At 35.4% G+C, this 17,957-nt stretch overlaps 1 non-coding gene across 1 annotated transcript; it reads right to left on the bottom strand.

The window, feature by feature from the left end:
* Positions 1-11,881: 11,881 nt before the first annotated feature.
* On the bottom strand, positions 11,882-11,988 carry LOC122099911. The gene has a single exon (XR_006146032.1). It is a non-coding gene; the product is annotated as a U6 spliceosomal RNA (small nuclear RNA).
* Positions 11,989-17,957: the final 5,969 nt, after the last annotated feature.

The raw sequence follows: 17,957 nt of genomic DNA, 5'->3' as shown, positions 1-17,957 counted from the left end.
CAGCCCCTCCATGGAAGGTTGGTAGGGGTACAGGTCTTGCAAGTCCATTTTGCAGGTTGCATAAGGCACCGTGCCTCCCCTCTAATAGGGGGAATAGGGAGGGGGCCTACAACCATCAGCAGCATCTGAGTTAGAGGGAGTAACATTCACCCTTATTTTGACTTCCACTGTGCATGTGTCAGTGTGTTCTCAGTCGAATTTGACCCATTCCTTTTCCTTCTCACTTCAAAAGTCCTCCTGTACTCTTTCTAGGCCTAATGTTGTCTCCTCCTCCTTCTTCTGTGAGATATCATTACCCATAGTAAGGGTTTCACTTACCCTGAGAGACTGCTTAGCCTCGGCAAGTATCTTTTACCTTTGTGCCCCACGTTGGGCACCAGATGTCGGGACTTTGTCCATCCCACGAAAGATGGATGGGGCCCGAGGAAAGGTAAGTGCTGATGCTCGCCCATTCCCCAGCCTCCCTCAACCCAGGAGATAATCAGATGCAGCAGGGAGTCAAGTCAGGCAGGAAGAAACTCATTTATTAACAGAGCAAGCCCTTTTTAAAGCAAAAAAGAGTGGGAGGCATGGCAGGGGAGGAAGAGGAACCAATCACTGTCAAGGTCACACCCTATCATGCACCTAAGCTTCCACAGGCTGGTTACACACTGAATGTAAAGCAAATTGGGTTCTGCCCACTCAACTCCCTCTCACCACCATCTTTGCTGCCCATGTGCTCTACAGTAAATTGGGCTCTGCCCACTCAACTCCCTCTCAGCGCCATCTTTGCTGCCCATGTATCCTACAATCAAGGAAAGGATTCTTAAAGGTGTCATAGAGAAAAGATTGATTATTTATAAAGGATATACAGTCAGAATAAATACAGATTCCTTAGCTGATATGGTAAAAAAGAAAAAAGAGGCATGCATGATAGATGACAAACATTAAAGGCAAACAACTACCAACCGTGAATATGATCCCAAGCCAAACTCTCCTTTATATTTAAAGGATATATAAAAATATTTCATGGGGCTGGGAAGGTGGCTAATTGGTAGAGCGCTTGCCATGCGTGCCTGAGGCCCTGGGTTCAATTCCTCAGCACCACATAAGAAAAAAGAAAAAAGCCATAATCAGTGCTGTGGCTCAAGTGGTAGAGTGCTAGCCTTGAGCTGAAGAGCTGAAGGACAGCACCCAGGCCCAGAGTTCAGGTCCCATGAACACACCACCCCCAAAAAAAATCATGACAAAGAAAACTTGAAACAATTTATCTCCACCAGATCAGCAGGATAGAAGAGAATCGAATGTATCCTACATAGAGAAGATCATGAAGAAAAGAAACTGGTAATATAAGATGTTCCCTACCAGAGAACAAGGTAAATACATTAAGAGTAGAAGAGGCACAGCTCCTAAGAGCTCCTAAAAGAACTCACCCAAATATATAAAATTAGTTGGAAAAAAATGAGACATCACAACATAAATTAGCAAAATTGTGAATGTGATAAGAGAGAACTTTGAAAACCATATGCCAATCACCTGGAGAATCTTGGAGAAATTGATGCTTTCCTATAGTTGAATTGAACCAAGAAATGATACATAAGAAGAAATGAAAATTAAATGTCAATAAACAATTTTCCATACCAGAAAAATATAGGACTCAATGGATTTACCATGAAATTAAGGCGTGCATATAACTTACAATACTCAGATCTAACTCTTCAGTGGAATAGAAAGGGAAATGGAATTATCAAACACATTCAATGAAGCTATAATTAGATTCTTCCTCATATCAGATAGGGACTCACCAAAGAAAGACAACTATGAACCCAGCACTTTTATAAGCATTGATGCAAAAGTTCTTAATAAAATTCTCACCAACCAATTTCAGCAACTATCAAAAAAATCATATCCTATGATGAAACAGTATGCATCTTAGGATACAATTGGATTCAATATACTTGTCAATAAACATAACGCACACCATCAGCAGAAGCAAGGACAAGAACCACGTGATCATCTATAGGGATGTAGAAATAGCTTTTAACAAGCTCAAATAGCACTTTATGGTTAAAATGTCTGAGAAGCTAGGAACGCATGGAAATTTCCTCAATATAATTTAAAGTATGTGTATGAAAAAGAGGTAATAAGCATGTACCTAATGGTGGAAGCATGAAGATACTAAAATTAGGGATGAGAAAAGGATGTCCACTCTCTCTATTATTCTTCAAAATAGTAATGGACTTTCTAGAAGGGCTATAGGTAAGAGAAAAACATAAAGGGAATTTAAATAGGGAAGAAGTAAAACTATCACTTTTCACAGATGAAATGATCCTGTATTTAAAGGACCCTATAGCTTCCTACCTCAAGTTAGTAAAGGTGATGCTAACCTTCAGCAATGTAGCAGGGTATAAAACCCACAAGAATCAGTACTTTTTCTGTGTTACCAACAATGGGAAGACACAGGCTGAAATCCAAAAAACCACCTCATATGTATTAGCCTCAATATCAAATCAAACCTAAACAAAACAAAACAACAAGAATAAAAGTAGGAACTAATTTAACTAAAAATGTGAAGGACCTCTACTGTGAAAACTTTAAAACTCCAAAAAAGGAAATTGAAGGAGATTCAAGGAAATGGAAAGCTTTTCAATGCTCCTTGTTGGAAGAATTAACATTGTGAAAACTGCAATACTGCTCCCAAACAATTGACAATGCAATACCTATCAAAATCCCAACAATATTCTTCAATGCAGTAGAGAAAGCAATCCAAATTTAATATGGAATTACAAAATTACAGTTGAAACAAAAGGCTTAGAAAGGAACTCATGGGCCTATTGTCATCTTACACACACACACACACACACACACACCCCACACACAATGGAATTCTATCCACCCATCAGAAAGTGCCACGCCTACTCCGGTGGAGTCTGCTTAGCTTGGAAAACCTGCATTCAGACCTGAGAATGGGGCTTCACAGAGACCTATCTCTGAGAATGGGACTTCACCGAAGTCTACCTCAGAGAATGGGGCTTCAAAGAGGCCTACCTCCTGGAAAGGCTGGCAAGCCCCTGGGAAAGGTGTATTTCTGTCCCTGTTTTTCTTTTCTTCACTGTATAGGAGTGCCTATTAATCTTTTACTGTTCTTGCTGCTCATTGTACTTACTCATGCTCAACGTTCCCTTATTCAAGGCTCTTTCTTAAGAGTGTTGACAACTCCAACATCTGATGAGTGTCTTAAAAATATGACTAACTCACCAGAGTTAAGTGCTACTCTGAAAGCCCCTCTTATGGAGGCTAGTAGACAAGTCATAAGTAAATATAAAAGTATTGGGGGTTTCACGATTTCATTTCAGCAGAAAGAATTGTTTGTAAGAGATTTACAAGAAGCTGTAGGCGTGGCTAGAACAGAAAGAATGTATGGCAATTGCTGGGAGAACTACTTAGGAGAAAGAACTTCCTGTTACTCTCTTTCATTTACTAAGAGACTTGCTAGATCTAGGCCTCCTTATTAAAGAAGGAACAGGAAAGATCTTATGGGACAGTTAAGGCCTCTATAGAAAAAAGTAATGGTTAATTGGTGATAAACATCGAAACCCATTGTATTTCTTAAAAATAGAGGTAAAGCCGGAAACAAGTGCCTATCAGGCAACCAGCTGGTGACCACCCAAGAATGAAGCCCTGCAGCAAGATTGTGTAACCTTTTGCCCTTTCTCATGGAGACTTTTGCTTTAAAAGTTTGTATCCTCTGCATTAAATCGCACTCAGCATCCACTCCTCTTGTGTGTGAGTTGTCTGTTTGCCATCTCCCCACCTATTCCAGTTCCTCCACTAGGTGTCCTCCGTTGTCCCGACAGAGCCGGTCCGCGGCAAGAAAGGATGACTTTTCACCAGTCTTAAGGAAAATGAAAGGCTTGGGAAAATTACAAAGAGAAAGGAATGAAGACTCAGAGCAATATAGGTTTCATAGATTCATTCATTTATGGTAGTTAGAAGGTGCCAACAAATGTACAAGTAAACATGACAGATTCTACCTCGTCCCACTTAGAATGGCCACTATGAGGAAAACTAAAAATAGCAAATGCTGGCATGGATGTAGCCAAATGGGAACTCTATTACACTGTTGGTGGGGAATTAAACTTTTTAACCTATCTTGAATGAAGTACAGAGTTTCTTCAAAAGACTAAACATAGATCTCTTATGACCCATTAATTCCTCTCATGGGCAGTAATCCAATAAATAACAACCAACCTCACATTAAAGCTACCAGCATAAACATGTTCAGGGCCCAGTCTCAGAGTTCAAGGACGGGAAGCAAAGTTACCACTGCTGGTATTTGTTTCCTCAAATATGAAACTTTTGACATAAGATATCAAATCATCCTATTTGCAGCAGCTAGGATAGGACTTAACTGTAGTGGGTGATAAAATGGCTTTTTTGAATGTTAAGAAAAGATGTAGGCAGTCCAAGAAAAGGGAGATTTGTTTTTATTGTTGTTGGTCCAGGGGCTTGAAGTCTGGGCGTGGGCACTGTTCCTGAGCTCTTCAACTCAAGGTGAGGTCTGTACCTCTTGAACCTCAGTGCCATTTCTGGTTTTCTGGTGGTTTAATGGAGATAAGAGTCTCAGGGACTTTCCTGCCCAGGCTGGCTTTCAACAGCAGTCCTCAGATCTCAGTTTCATGAGTATCTAGGATTACAGCTGTGATCCACTGTCATCAGGCTAAAAATGGGGTGGGGGTTAATAAAAGAAAACTCATCTCTTCACCAGTGTCTAAACCTCAACTATCACTATTAAAACACTTTATCCTCAACTCAATTCATCAGACATTTGTAAATTTTCTCTTTTCCTTCATGTGGGAATACTGCAGTCAATATCAACTCAGTTGTCAGACTGGATCAATTGTATGGTAATTTCTATCACCTAAATCAAGAACACTTACATCAAAACAAATGAAAACCTCATTTGGAATAATTATTTTCTCTTTTTATTACAAATCTGTGATTGATTACTTCATTGGACCGCCTAACAGAGTGATGACTTTTTCTTTCTCTTTAGCAATTGGCTTTCTTCCACATGTGGTCAAATATTTAAGAATTCAAAGAGTTCCATTGATATTTCATTAAGCTGGCCTCTAAGAAAATGTGCATTTCTGGTATTTGGTCTGCTGTCTTGTCCCTACACACACAGTCATTCTATGATTTATTTGTTCTACAAGGAATTCTATTTTCCAATCTTTGTATTACCAATTTTAGTCTCTCTAATCAGTCTTTCTGACCCACTCTTGGGACTCTCATTTCAGTCTGCCTCATAAGAAATATATTAGTTATCAGCTAAATGACTTTCAGCTTTTGTTTTTTGCCTGATTTAATGTAGGCTGTGATAGCAGCCCTGAGTGGCTGTGCTCACTGGAATTTTTTGTTTGTTTGTTTTGTTTTGTTTTTAGAGGTCTAGGATTACTATTCAATGTATTAGCTTCTCTGGGCCCCAGTGATCCCCTGGCGTACAGTCAATGTGTTATTCTCCTAAAGATACAAAAACAGCTGGCTAAATTCCTGTTTTATTTGTCTCAAAATGAGGCAACCTGGCATCCTTGCAAATCCATGAATAATCCTCTGTAACCACTTGCAGAAATAGTCTATCAAGATGGCTTTTCAAGGTTGACTGTGAAAAATGTTCATTTCCAACTTACCACCATAAAACTGATCACATCCCTGGGAGGAGAATTTTGGAAGGAATGTTCCCCTTCCTTTCTTTTCTTATGATAGATCAAACCATAATATTCTACAATTGTGGTCAGCCTGGAGCACATTTTCCCAATAATATTCTGTAGTATAAAAGAGGATCAACTATAAAAATAAAGGTGAAAATACTTGTCTACTAAGACTGATTCATATATGTTGCTTATATCTGTTGTTATTTTCATTACTTCAAACAGATGGATAATTTATATTGGGATTAGACAAGTTGCAAAGGATTGATGGAATAAACATTCAGTTTACTTTCATATATCCAACATAATACACTTAACCCCTTATGGAAAATTAAATCTAACTGTAGAAACAATGTCAGGAATATAAAATAAGCCTCAATATGTATAATCTGGCACACATAACCCATCATCTACTCAGAAACTCAGTCTCCATAAATATTTATTTTGTAAAATAATAAAAATTTAATTAATGAGTATGACTTTTAATTATCATCTGAAATACTCCTCATGTATATAATTTAATAGATATCAGCTAGACACGTATTTAACATGCATGCAGAAATCAAATTTCCACCATTTAAGCTAGATGAGAGGAGTCATACTCTCGTGTACTGTGTGGTGTGAATTTTACCACAGTGCTGAACCCTTCCACCTAAAACCAAGTGTATTGTGGAATAATCTATTATTTGATATTAAGATGAGTGCTACGTGTAGAATACACTTTGAACTACTACATTAATTCACAGAAATGAAACAATAATATATATTATTTAAGTTCTAATGCTTCTCAATTTTACAATTCATAAAATATATCATTAAAATTAGCTTCATTTTCTTCTTTTCTATAGCTGCTGAAATTAAAATTATATATTAAGCATTCAATATTAAGAAATCAACAATGAGTAACCTATTATTAAAATGATATACTATTAAACTGTGATTTGAAGTATAGTTCTAACAAATTGTGATGCAAAAAACATTTATTAGAGTTATGGGTAATAATTTTAAATCTTACCAGCTTTTTATTTGTTTCCTAGTTGTGTCATTTGTTTCTCTTCGTCCAAGTCAACTCTCCACCTTGTTTAGTTTTCTATTTTATTGGTTTGCTGATTGTGCATTTTGTTTTCCCTTTTTAGTGATTGACATGAGGCTGAAAATCTGTACGCCAGTTCATTACTTCCTATGATAAAGTAAAATTCCTGTTCTCCACAGCTGTTGTAGTCTTCTTTGTATAGTACAGTATTTCCCCCACTCCCATCTCCTGTATTGCTGCTCTTGAATATTTTATTCTATTTTTTATTTATATTTTATTGTCAAGGTAATTTAAAGCAGGGTTATAGTTATGTAAGTAAGATAATAGATTTATTTCTTTTCTAACTTGTTACCCCGTCCCTCATTTTTCTCCCTCTTCCCTCCCAATTCCCACACCAAGATCATTTCCTACATATTGTCTTGTGAGTATCACTGTTACCTAGGTTCCCCCTTTTTCCTTTGTCTCACCATTTTGTTTTTTCCCTTTCCCTTGCCTAGTTCAGCTCAACATATTTACACTACTCAGGGTATCAAAATCAAATATAGTGTCTGCAGGGGATAAATCATAAGTGGGGAAAAACAAAAAGTTAAAAAGAAATCACGTAGTACATTAGAACAACAACAACGAAGAACATGTGTTAGAGTTCATTTCACTTGGAATCACCTTATATGGTCATATCTACATAGCAATTGACCTATTCTGCTCATCTACTAAGATTATCCTTGATGTACACAATCATGATCCCCTATTACCCAGTAATCCCACATCTGGGCATTTACCCAAGTGATCACAAACAAGGCCACACTAAATCTACCAGCACAATTATGTTTATCACAATATTATTTACCACAGCTAAGATATGGAATCAATCCTGATGCTCCTCAGTAGATGAATAGATCAAGAAAATGTTACACACACACACATACACACATACATACACATGGAATATTATGCTTCCATCAGAAAGAATGATACCACCTCATTTGTAAGGAAATAGGAGATCATCGAAAAAAATCACATCAAGTGAAGCCAGACTTAAAGAAACATAGGTCCCATGGGTTCCGTTATTAATAATAATTAGTTTATATCGAGGATAATTTCATGTACATTAATTTGGCATTTTGTTCCATGTTGAGCATAAAACATTATTGCTATAGTTTGTTATTATTTCTGCAAACAGGCAAGTATATGTAAAGAATTACGTTTATCTCATCCATTACTGAAGGAAGAACACCTAAAAGAGAAACCCCTACAAGGAAGACCAGCTCCTACATATTTAGCTTCATTCCTATGTAAGGCCAGTGTTGTCCCCTGTATCCTCACGTTATACATTACAACTCTATACTTGGTCATCCTGTATATCCACTATCATCTATATTGTGACCTAAATGCCCCAGGAATATCAGTTGTTTACTTTTTGAAAAATTTCTCTGTTGCTTAGGTTGGTGTGTGTGTGTGTGTGTGGTTTTACAAAGATCAGAAAGCAACATTTTACATCATTTAGATTACATCTTTTAGGTCATTGTAAGTTGTGGCTAATGGGAGAAATCTCTTGCTATTTTAAAGATGAAACAGAAAATTATATTTGTGCATGTGCCACAGTTGCTTTATTAGTCTGTAGTTGAACACATAACTTTGAATTATATCTTGCCTGTTGTGAATAATGTGAATAACAGTGAACTACAGATATATTTACGAGTTACCCAGAGAGAATTAATCATATGATTGCTGGGTCAGATGATATTTCAACTTTGCATTTCTTTAGAAAATTGCGTACTACTTTCTACAACGAGATTACTAACCTATATTTTGACCAAGAGTGTAGAAAATTTCCTTGCTCCACACTCTCACCAACATTATTACCTTTTAAGTTTTTTTTAAAGAGCATGTTTTTACTATGTGCAGTATCCCAGGCTGGCCTTAAGCTGAAATCCTCTTACTCCAATTTCCCAAATGCTTGGAATTACAAGCCTTTACCACCACACCAAGTTCCTTCGAATATTTTTGATAAGAGTTATAATAGTTACGTAGTAGTATCATAGTAATTTTGAATTGTAGTTCTCTAATGACTTCTGTTCACACAGCATTAAGCCAGCATAGAAGTGATATTAAACACAACTTTTTAAAGCCACTGGTGATTTTCAGGGCATATTCGAAAATATGTCTATTCAGAACTTTTATCGATTTTTATTCAAGTTCCTTGTTAATCTCATCTTTAATCTCTCTATACAAAATCAATAATACATTCCAAGTAGTAGAAAGGAAAAAAATTGAGCAACACCTAACATTTTTCAATTTTCAATAACATGATATTGCTTAAATCATTTTTGCTTATGCTTGAGACTATATAACTCAATTTAGTGAAGACTTTTACAAGGCTATATGTATTTAGTTTATATTACTCTGATTGCTTTTTCCAAAGCCTGTGTGTCTAATTTTCCTTGGTTTCTTTCAGTCTCATGTAGTTCAGATTTCAAACTGAAGAATAAATTGAAAGAAGCAACCAAAAAAATAGAGTTCCTCTCATCTGATGATGGCTCTACAAGAATGAGGAAAGAGTTCATCCTGCTAAGGACCTATGATAGGTTATCAAAAAGAGAATTCATTCTTCTAGGTCTTCCCTTTCTTTGCAATTTAACTTAAATAATGAAAAACACAATATACTGCTTAGTTACTTTTAGGCTTTATCAATTTTGAACATTTTCATATGGACCTTAGCTCAGTCTACAATTCCTTCATTATTCTGACCCTGATAGTTTAGCACTATCAAAACATAAGATAAGCAGTTTGATTTACAACATGAGAAGTTATCCACCTGGCTTCCTTGGAAGCACAGCATAGTCAATAGATAACGTTACTTCTGGTGGCTCACTACATGTATTGATTTCTGTAATACATAGCACATTCTGTTTAGTATTAAAAAAAAAACTGCTGGCTAAACTCAAAGTTCATTAGTAATTTATGTTAAGTATTTCACAAGTTTTATGTCTCTTAGTTCTTAAGAAAACATTTGCTATGATGCTAATGTTATTACCATTTTAGAGTTGAGAAAAATTGTAATTAAGTCACTAAGTGCATGGCCCAAAGACACACAGTGAGGAAGGAAATGAGTCAAAGTTTCCAAAAGCCTTTCAGCAATACAAAAACGGTAGGTGAAATATCTCCATTCTCTTACACTCTCAATTCAATATTCATATTGTCCAATAAATAATAGCATAGCAATTATTGCCCATGGTAATTGTATTCTGTCACATTTTGTCTTCAACACAGATTGTGTTGGTGACATTGGGTTATCGTGCACAGAGCTGACCTTATAAATTGAGGTCCAAAGAGAGGCAAATTTCTTCTGTCCCACAGTTCCAGTATTCTTTTAAAAAAGTACTAAAACTTTTAAATACCATCACTTACTCTCTTTTAAGAGTCCCAACATGAAATAAATTCACATATAATCACTCCAAAATGCTTTAAAAGTAGGAAATGATAAAACAGTCCCCCGTGAAGTAAATTTTTTTCTACTTTTAAAATTATTCTGAAAGCATTGTGATGGTTGGTCACACGTGTAATCCTGTTTGCTCTGCATAACTACTCAGGACCCTGAGAATTATAGATAAGAGTTGGAAGTCAATCAGGCCAAAAAATTCCTAAGATTATTTTTCCAAAATTTAAATAAACTAGCAAAGGTCCAGGAATGGAGATGTAGCTCATATAGTAGCTCACCAATCTAGAGAGAAAAGGCTTAGCGAGACCATGAAGCCCTGAGTTAAAACTCTGAGCACACCAACATGCAGGCATGCACACACACACACACACACACACACACACACATACACACACACACACACACTCACACACTTACTCAAAATATCTTTGGGTCAGTCTTTTCCATCAATTTCTTTTTTGTTTGTTTGTGTGTGTGTGTGTGTGTGTGTGTGTGTGTGTGTGTGTGTTTTAATTGTGAAAATACTGTACAGAGGGGTTACAATTACATGGGCAAGATAATGAGCACATTTCTTATCAAGTATTGTAGCCTCCTCCTTTGTTTCCCCTTCCCATCCCTTCCCAGCCTCCCCCCGGCCCCCCACCCAGTCCTCCCCCCCCATTAATTTCTTTGTTAACAATATTATATGGGTAAAATAAAATAAACTCTTCCATCTCAGAACATTTTCTAATGTTTTTTATTGTAAAAGTACTGTACAGAGGGGTTAAAGTTACATGAGCAAAGTCATGAGTGCATTTCTTATCAAGCATTGTTACCTCCTCCTTTGTTTTTCCCCCCACCATCCCCTCCCCTCCACCTCCACAAGTACACTTCTCATCCCCACACCCCCACACCCCCCAACATGTTGTCTTGTGCATCTCATTGTTACAATGGCTCAACTTTTATCTCTATTTAAGCATTTTGATTTTTCCCTTTCCTTCCCCAAATTAGAGAAGTGTATTTTCAGGATGTAGTTGCACCAACATCAAATCCAGTGAAAACAGGGCTTATACTGTGGGGGAGGACCATATAAAAAACAAAAAAAAACCACATTGTACATTATAAATATGTTAGAAACAACAGTAAGAAAGAATAAAAAAAAAAACACTTCTGTCCTTATCTTGGGGTTCATTTAGATTAACATCATCTTATTTAGTAATATGCATATAGCTTTTGATCTTTTCTGCTTATCCCAGTTTTCTGCTTATATTATTTATTGCAAGTAAGGGATACCTTACATATATATACATTCCAATCTATATTTATATTTATGTATATAAATATACATATATATACATATATACAAATATATATACATATATATGTATGTGTAGATAGATAGATAGTTAGATAGATAGGAAAATACATACACACACACACGCACACACAAAATTTTCTTGATTCATTCATTTTCTGAGGGGCATCGGGTTTGGTTCCCTATCTTAGCTATGGTAAATAATGCTGCAATAAACACAGCTGTGCTGGTAGTTATAGTATGGTCTTGTTTGATCATTTGGGTGAATGCCCAAAAGTGGGATTGCTGGGTCATAGGGGAGCTCTATGTGGAATCTTTTGAGGAACCGCCATACTTCTTTCCAAGTGGTTGAACAAGTTTTCACTCCCACCAAGAATGGAGTAGGGTTCCCTTCTGTCCACATACCCTCCAGCATCTGTTGTTGTAAAAATGTGGAAATCTTCATGAATTTGCATGTCATCCTTGAGTAGGGGTCATGCTAATTCTCTCTGTATTTTTCCAATTTTAGTGTATGTGTTGCCAAACTGAGCACAGAACATTTTTTATACATAAAGTGGAATTGATTTTCCTAAACTAGAAAATTCAACAAAAATAAGTTCAAAAGACTTGTCGTGAAATTTTAGAACCATATATTTCTTATTTAAGCACACATTTAAGAATAAAGTCAAGTTAGATATGTCAAAAACAAAATAATTCCGGATATTTGTTGTTCAAGAGATGTGTAAGAGTAGAAATTCAATTATTCTATACATGGCACCTGTCATAATGAGCACTGTAGCAAGTGCTAAGGTTTGTTAAAAATTTTACTGTTTTAAATATGTTTAATTTTGGGAATTTGCTTATATGTGCCAAAATTAAGACTGTTCGGCAGGTCATAAAACTTTTCCATAAAGTATTTAAGATTTATGGTAGCAGACATATACTACTAAGTATGTACATTTCAGAGTTTATAGAAACTTTACTATGAGAAGTTACAAAGTCTGTAAAGAAACAGAGAGAAGAGTTAAGATTTTAACTACACAATTTCTGTTAAAACTTGAGGGCTTCTTTTGTATGTTAGTGAGAAAAAAATGATGATATAAGCCATATACAAATGATGAGATGAGCCATAAAGAAAGAGTAATCTTAGTTGGTAACTTTAAAAGCTACCCGTAGCCTACAAAACTCTTGTGAAATCATAATCTTAGCCAGTTTTAAATGTACAGGAATATGAGTAAATAGTAAAATCTAATATGTAGAACACTTCAAAAACTGGAAACACTGGTGTTTGGTTTTTATTTTATTAACCATTAATAATTAATTATTGGTTTTCTTTATTTGTAGCATTGTTTTCCTTTTTGTAATAGAATACAACTTTTCATAACTCATAATCAGGAGGTACTTTGAGAATGTTACTGGGAGGTCCACACCATTTTTTATAGGTGCATGTGAATGTACAAAGAGAAAAATTAAGAACAAAATATTGATTTAAAATTTTCTCAAGTAGAAATCTGAATCAGAAGTGTTGATAAATGTATACACCTAAAATCTTAGTCCTAGGCTGAAGCAGTGTCTTTTCAGAATTGAGGCTACAAATGTGAGAGCTGTGTTTTGTTTAGTTTTTTGGTTTGGTTTTTGTTTTGTGGGGCTTGAACTCTGGAGCCTGAGTGCTGTCCCTCAGCTTTTCAGCTCAAAGATGTTGCTACCACTTGAGCCACAGCACCACTTTTGTCTTTTTCTTCTTCTATGGTGCTGAGGAATCAAACCCAGGACCTCATGCATGCAAGGCAAACACTCTACCACTGAGCCACCTTGCCAGCTTCTGAAAGACTATGTTTTAAGAAATCATCTAAACAACATTTGCTTTCTGGTTTGGGTTATATAATGAAATATATGAATATCTTTTTACATTTTTGTCATTTTTATACTTCTTTTTATTGTGAAAATACTGCACAGAGGAGTAACAATTACATGGGTAAGATAATGAGTACATTACCTTTGTTTCCCCTTCCCATCCCTTCGTATCCTCCCCACCGTCCCCTCAACCAAAGTTGTAAAGTTCTTTTTTCGACATAAAGACTTGTACAGCTCATTGTTGAAATGGGTCCTCCTGTATCTCTGTTTTAACGATTTGTTTTTTCCCTTCTCCTCCACATACACCAACTTCATATATTGTGAAAACAAGGGTTATACCAGGGGGGAGGGACATACAAAGCAATAAAAACATAATTTTATAAATATGTTAGAATCCATCACATGAAAGATCTCTCTCTCTCTTTTTTTGTCAGTCGTGGGACTTGAGCTCTAGGCCCGGCAGCTGTCCCTGAGCAATTCAGCTCAAGGCTTATGCTCTACCACTTGAGCCATAGCTCCACTTGTAGTTTTCTGCTTTTTTTTTTTTTTTGTAATTAAGTGATTACAAAATTTGCCAATTTTCACAGTATTTTGGGATGATGATGCTCATTTAAAGTCACAAATTCATTGTAGCTTTCCTGGAGCAAATTGTCTATCACGGTCTGTAACATATAATGGTGTACACATATACACCATACATGTGATCAGCAGCATGGGGATATTTAATAGTGGTTCGACCAGAGGAGTGGAAGTTCTTTGTTTCTTCTTTTCTTAAGTCCTTCTGCATGGGTGATCTGCAGGCAGCCTCCTTTTTCTCTGGGATTCCAGCAGCCCCTGCTGTGCTGCTTGCCACCAGTAAGCATTGGAGTAGGAGTCTTCGTGCTTCTCTGTTCTGAAATTCTTTTTCTCTCTTTCTTTTTTGTTATTTTCCACCTCCTGTATTTCTCTGGGTGTTCATCTTTTTGTTTTTGTCGGTCCCTTGGGGAGGTTAAGCTTAGGAACTCTAACTCTCTTTTTGGTTGGGGAGAGCTGTGGCGTTTCCCTACTGCCCTGTTGCCATCTTGGTCCCCCCTCCCATTTTCATACTTCTAAATTTAAACTAACTTCAGCCACTTTATCCTTTGCAAAGTCATGAAATAGCTCTGAGAATTTGCTTCTGTGAAGATTGTTTTTGGATTTATTTCTTCTGCTTTCTATCCATTCCCTATTCTCCAGTTAGAATAATTTCAAATAGTAAAAATGGAAAAAGAGAAAAAAATCATGGTGAAAAAACAGAAGTAGAAAATTCACTGGATTTTTTGACCAGTTCAACCAACGTGAACTATTGGGGAATACATGTACACCTCATTCCCACTATTACTCAAAGTCTCTAGTTAGGCAATTCTGATGAAGACAAGGAACTAGATGAAAAAGTGAGGAATGGTATCATTTGCTAGAAAAAAATAGAGAAGTGTCCAACCAAATTTCTTCATTGGGCTGTTAAAAATAATCGGCTTACTACAGTGCAGAGACTACTTTCCAAAAAGGCCACTCATGTGAATACTAGGGATGATGATGAGTATAGCTCTCTTCATCCAGAAGCCTACAGTAGATACTTAGACATAGTGCTTATATGTGGAATGATACCAGAGTGGCTTCTTTCTTACTGCATCATGATGCAGATACCAATGCCCAAACTAAAGAACTCTTGACAACCTTGCATCTTGCTGCTGGGAATAGAAATAACAAAGGTACGCTGGATCTGCTTCTATTGAAATATTATATCAAACCAGGTCAAGAACAACTTGGAAGAAGTTGCATTTGATATTGCCAAAAGGTTAAGTATGTATCACCTCTTTGAAGTTGTGGAAGCCTGCAAAAATTTTTCTCCTAAGTCATAATGGTTTGGTTAAGTTTCTTAAATTTCAAAAATGCCTATCCATCTTTGTGTCCGTACAAAATATTTTCACAATACAAAGCCACATTAATATCTTACTTTAAATACTCATGGATTCCATGCTATTCTTCCAAGTGAATTGCCTAACTTCGATATCAAAATGTATTCAAGATTTGTTTGTATACATCTATAATGATTTCTGCAGAGTTTGTGATTTTTATAATCAGAAATAATTTTAACTTATCTGTTGAAATGAGTAATACAGAAACTAAAGATATTTCTGTTGCTTGTCTGAAAAAGGATATTTTAAAGTAATCTGTATTCTGTTTGTATAATATCCATAATCTATTTCATTCTCTCCTAGATATAATACTTTTAATTCTACATTGTTTCATAATATATAGGTTCATTAATAAATGTGTCATTTCAGATAGCATTCCGTATAGAAATAGTTTAAGATTCTTTTTTTTCCCCTAGGTTCTTATAGTATTTTATTTCTTTGGGATAAATTGAAAATGTTATCTAATTTCAAAAGTTTTGTAAAGGTTATGCTATGTAAAGGCCTTTCTAAGGTGATGATTTAATACACTGATGTCAAACTAACTTTCAATTCAATGAATTACATGTATCGTTACAACTGTATTTTTGTAATCAATTTTTAATAACTGTTTTTCATTTCTTGCATCTGAAGAATGAAAAATATGGAATACTACAGAAATTTTCATATCATCCTTGTGCAAGTGCCGTGTTAAACTTTGTATTGTAATTAGGGTAGATGTGCTGTTGAAGCATGTAGTATCCTCTAAATTTAAGTAGTTAATGATGCAATCTTTATACAGGCATATATCCTTGGTTGACTATTTGTAACTAGGAAAACTTATTGTTCCTAAAAATGCTATTGATATTACTTCTCTAAAATTCTGTGTATATTGGAAAAAAACTTATATTTTTTGTTCGATTGCTCACATTTGCAATTTTTTTGTCAATGAGTATTTTAAGTCTTTTTCATTTTAGATTTCATCATACTTTGAAGAATTTAAAGCTAGGTCCAAAGGTGATGGCTTTTCAAGTACTTATTTATCAGCTGAGTTAGCTTTGTGGACGTAAGGATTCAAAGTAAGCCTTGCTTAAGAGCTACTTCTAAACTTCTGCAGCTTAAAAATTCCTAAATGAGATCTTATTGGCACAGATGTCTACCTGACCCTTTACCTGTCTTCCATTTAGGAACAGACGAACCAGAATATCTTACCCTGACAGCATAGATTTTCTTACTGGAACAAAACTAATCTTAATTACAAGGGATCATAGAGACTGGAACAGTTCAGATAGAAATGTTTAGACTAGAAGGTATTTTATCAAAATATAATTGGTTATTATACCTAATATTTCAAAAGTATCTAAAGCCAAGAAGGTGAAAAAATTGTTCATATGCATGATTAACTAATGTCCTGGCCAGTCTACCATCCAACCAGGCAGGAATTTACACTACTGCATTTCTATCACCAAATATTTTCAGAGTTACAAGAGAAGTTTATATGTCTCTCCTCGATATTAGGCCTTAAATTGTTAATGTTTTAATCAATTTAATTTTTTAATCAATTTAATGTTTTAATGTTTTAATTTAATGTTTTAATCAATTTAATGTTTTAATTTAATGTTTTAATCAATTTAATGAATTGGAATATAAATAATTAGGTTTAGAATACATATTAGAATATAAAAATATCAATGCAATATCTTTGGTATAAACTTGTGATACATTCTAATGTTCTTGGTCTTCTGAATTCACATTGCAAAAAAAAATAGTTTTCCTCTAATCTATAAGGGATTTTACGCTGCTACTCTGTTTATTGTTTTAACTCACTGGTCGCAAACTGATTTTCTCCATATTTCTGAAGCATTCCTAATGATTGTACACAAATTTTGCTGATATGGTGTCTACAAGGTATTATTCTTCTGCAGGACCCAAGGATCCTAGGATCCCAGGTCCCAGTTATCCGCATCATCAGATAACAAGGACAAGATTTCTCACCTAGGCCCATGCAACATGCCAACAGAAAGTAATTGAAAATCCATCTCAATTTCTCATTTCCTATAGTATTTCGGGACCGCAGCAGTAAGCAATTGTGAAATGCAAGACAACTTAAAATGAAAGATGAGATCACAATATCTGAGAGAAAGTACAATAATTACAACTTTAAATTTACAGATGCCCAGCCCATATGAGTGAACAAGATCACAAATGTCACAAAATTATTTTTAATACCCCTCTCCTAATGATTACTGAAAGATTTCAGTCCAGTATAAGTAGGCCTAAAAATTGTTCTGGGAACGATAGATCCATAATTGGTCTACCAAGGCTAGGAAAACTTTACTTACAGGTCAATTATAATTCAGAAAAACATTAATTGAGAAGATCCTTAATGCTTCAAACTACTGGTACTACAGTAAATCTTGGTTCTGTAGTATAAAAATGCTATCATTCTCAAGGCAATGATAACCTACCTTTAATCTCCTGAAAATATATTCTTTTTCAAAACTTTTTAAAATCACATTCACCAAAATAACATTTGACAAGTAAAGGATACTTAGTGACATTACAAGTTTTACAAGTGTAGGGAGCAAGTTACAATAGAGTTGAATTATTTACCCAGCACTTAAGCCAAACACGTTCAACCATTCATTAAAGTGTAGAAATAGTACCCCCCAATATTTGTTTTGTTCAGTAGGTGCCTTCCAAAAATGTGTTAAATCGATCAGCCTCCCATAATTCAAACCCAAACACTAGCTAA

This window comes from Dipodomys spectabilis, unplaced genomic scaffold (assembly GCF_019054845.1).
Source record: "Dipodomys spectabilis isolate Male_0828 unplaced genomic scaffold, ASM1905484v1 ptg000545l, whole genome shotgun sequence".
NCBI lineage: Eukaryota > Metazoa > Chordata > Mammalia > Rodentia > Heteromyidae > Dipodomys > Dipodomys spectabilis.
The sequence above is the reverse complement of the archived record's forward strand: the minus strand, read 5'-3'. Positions and strand labels throughout refer to the sequence as shown.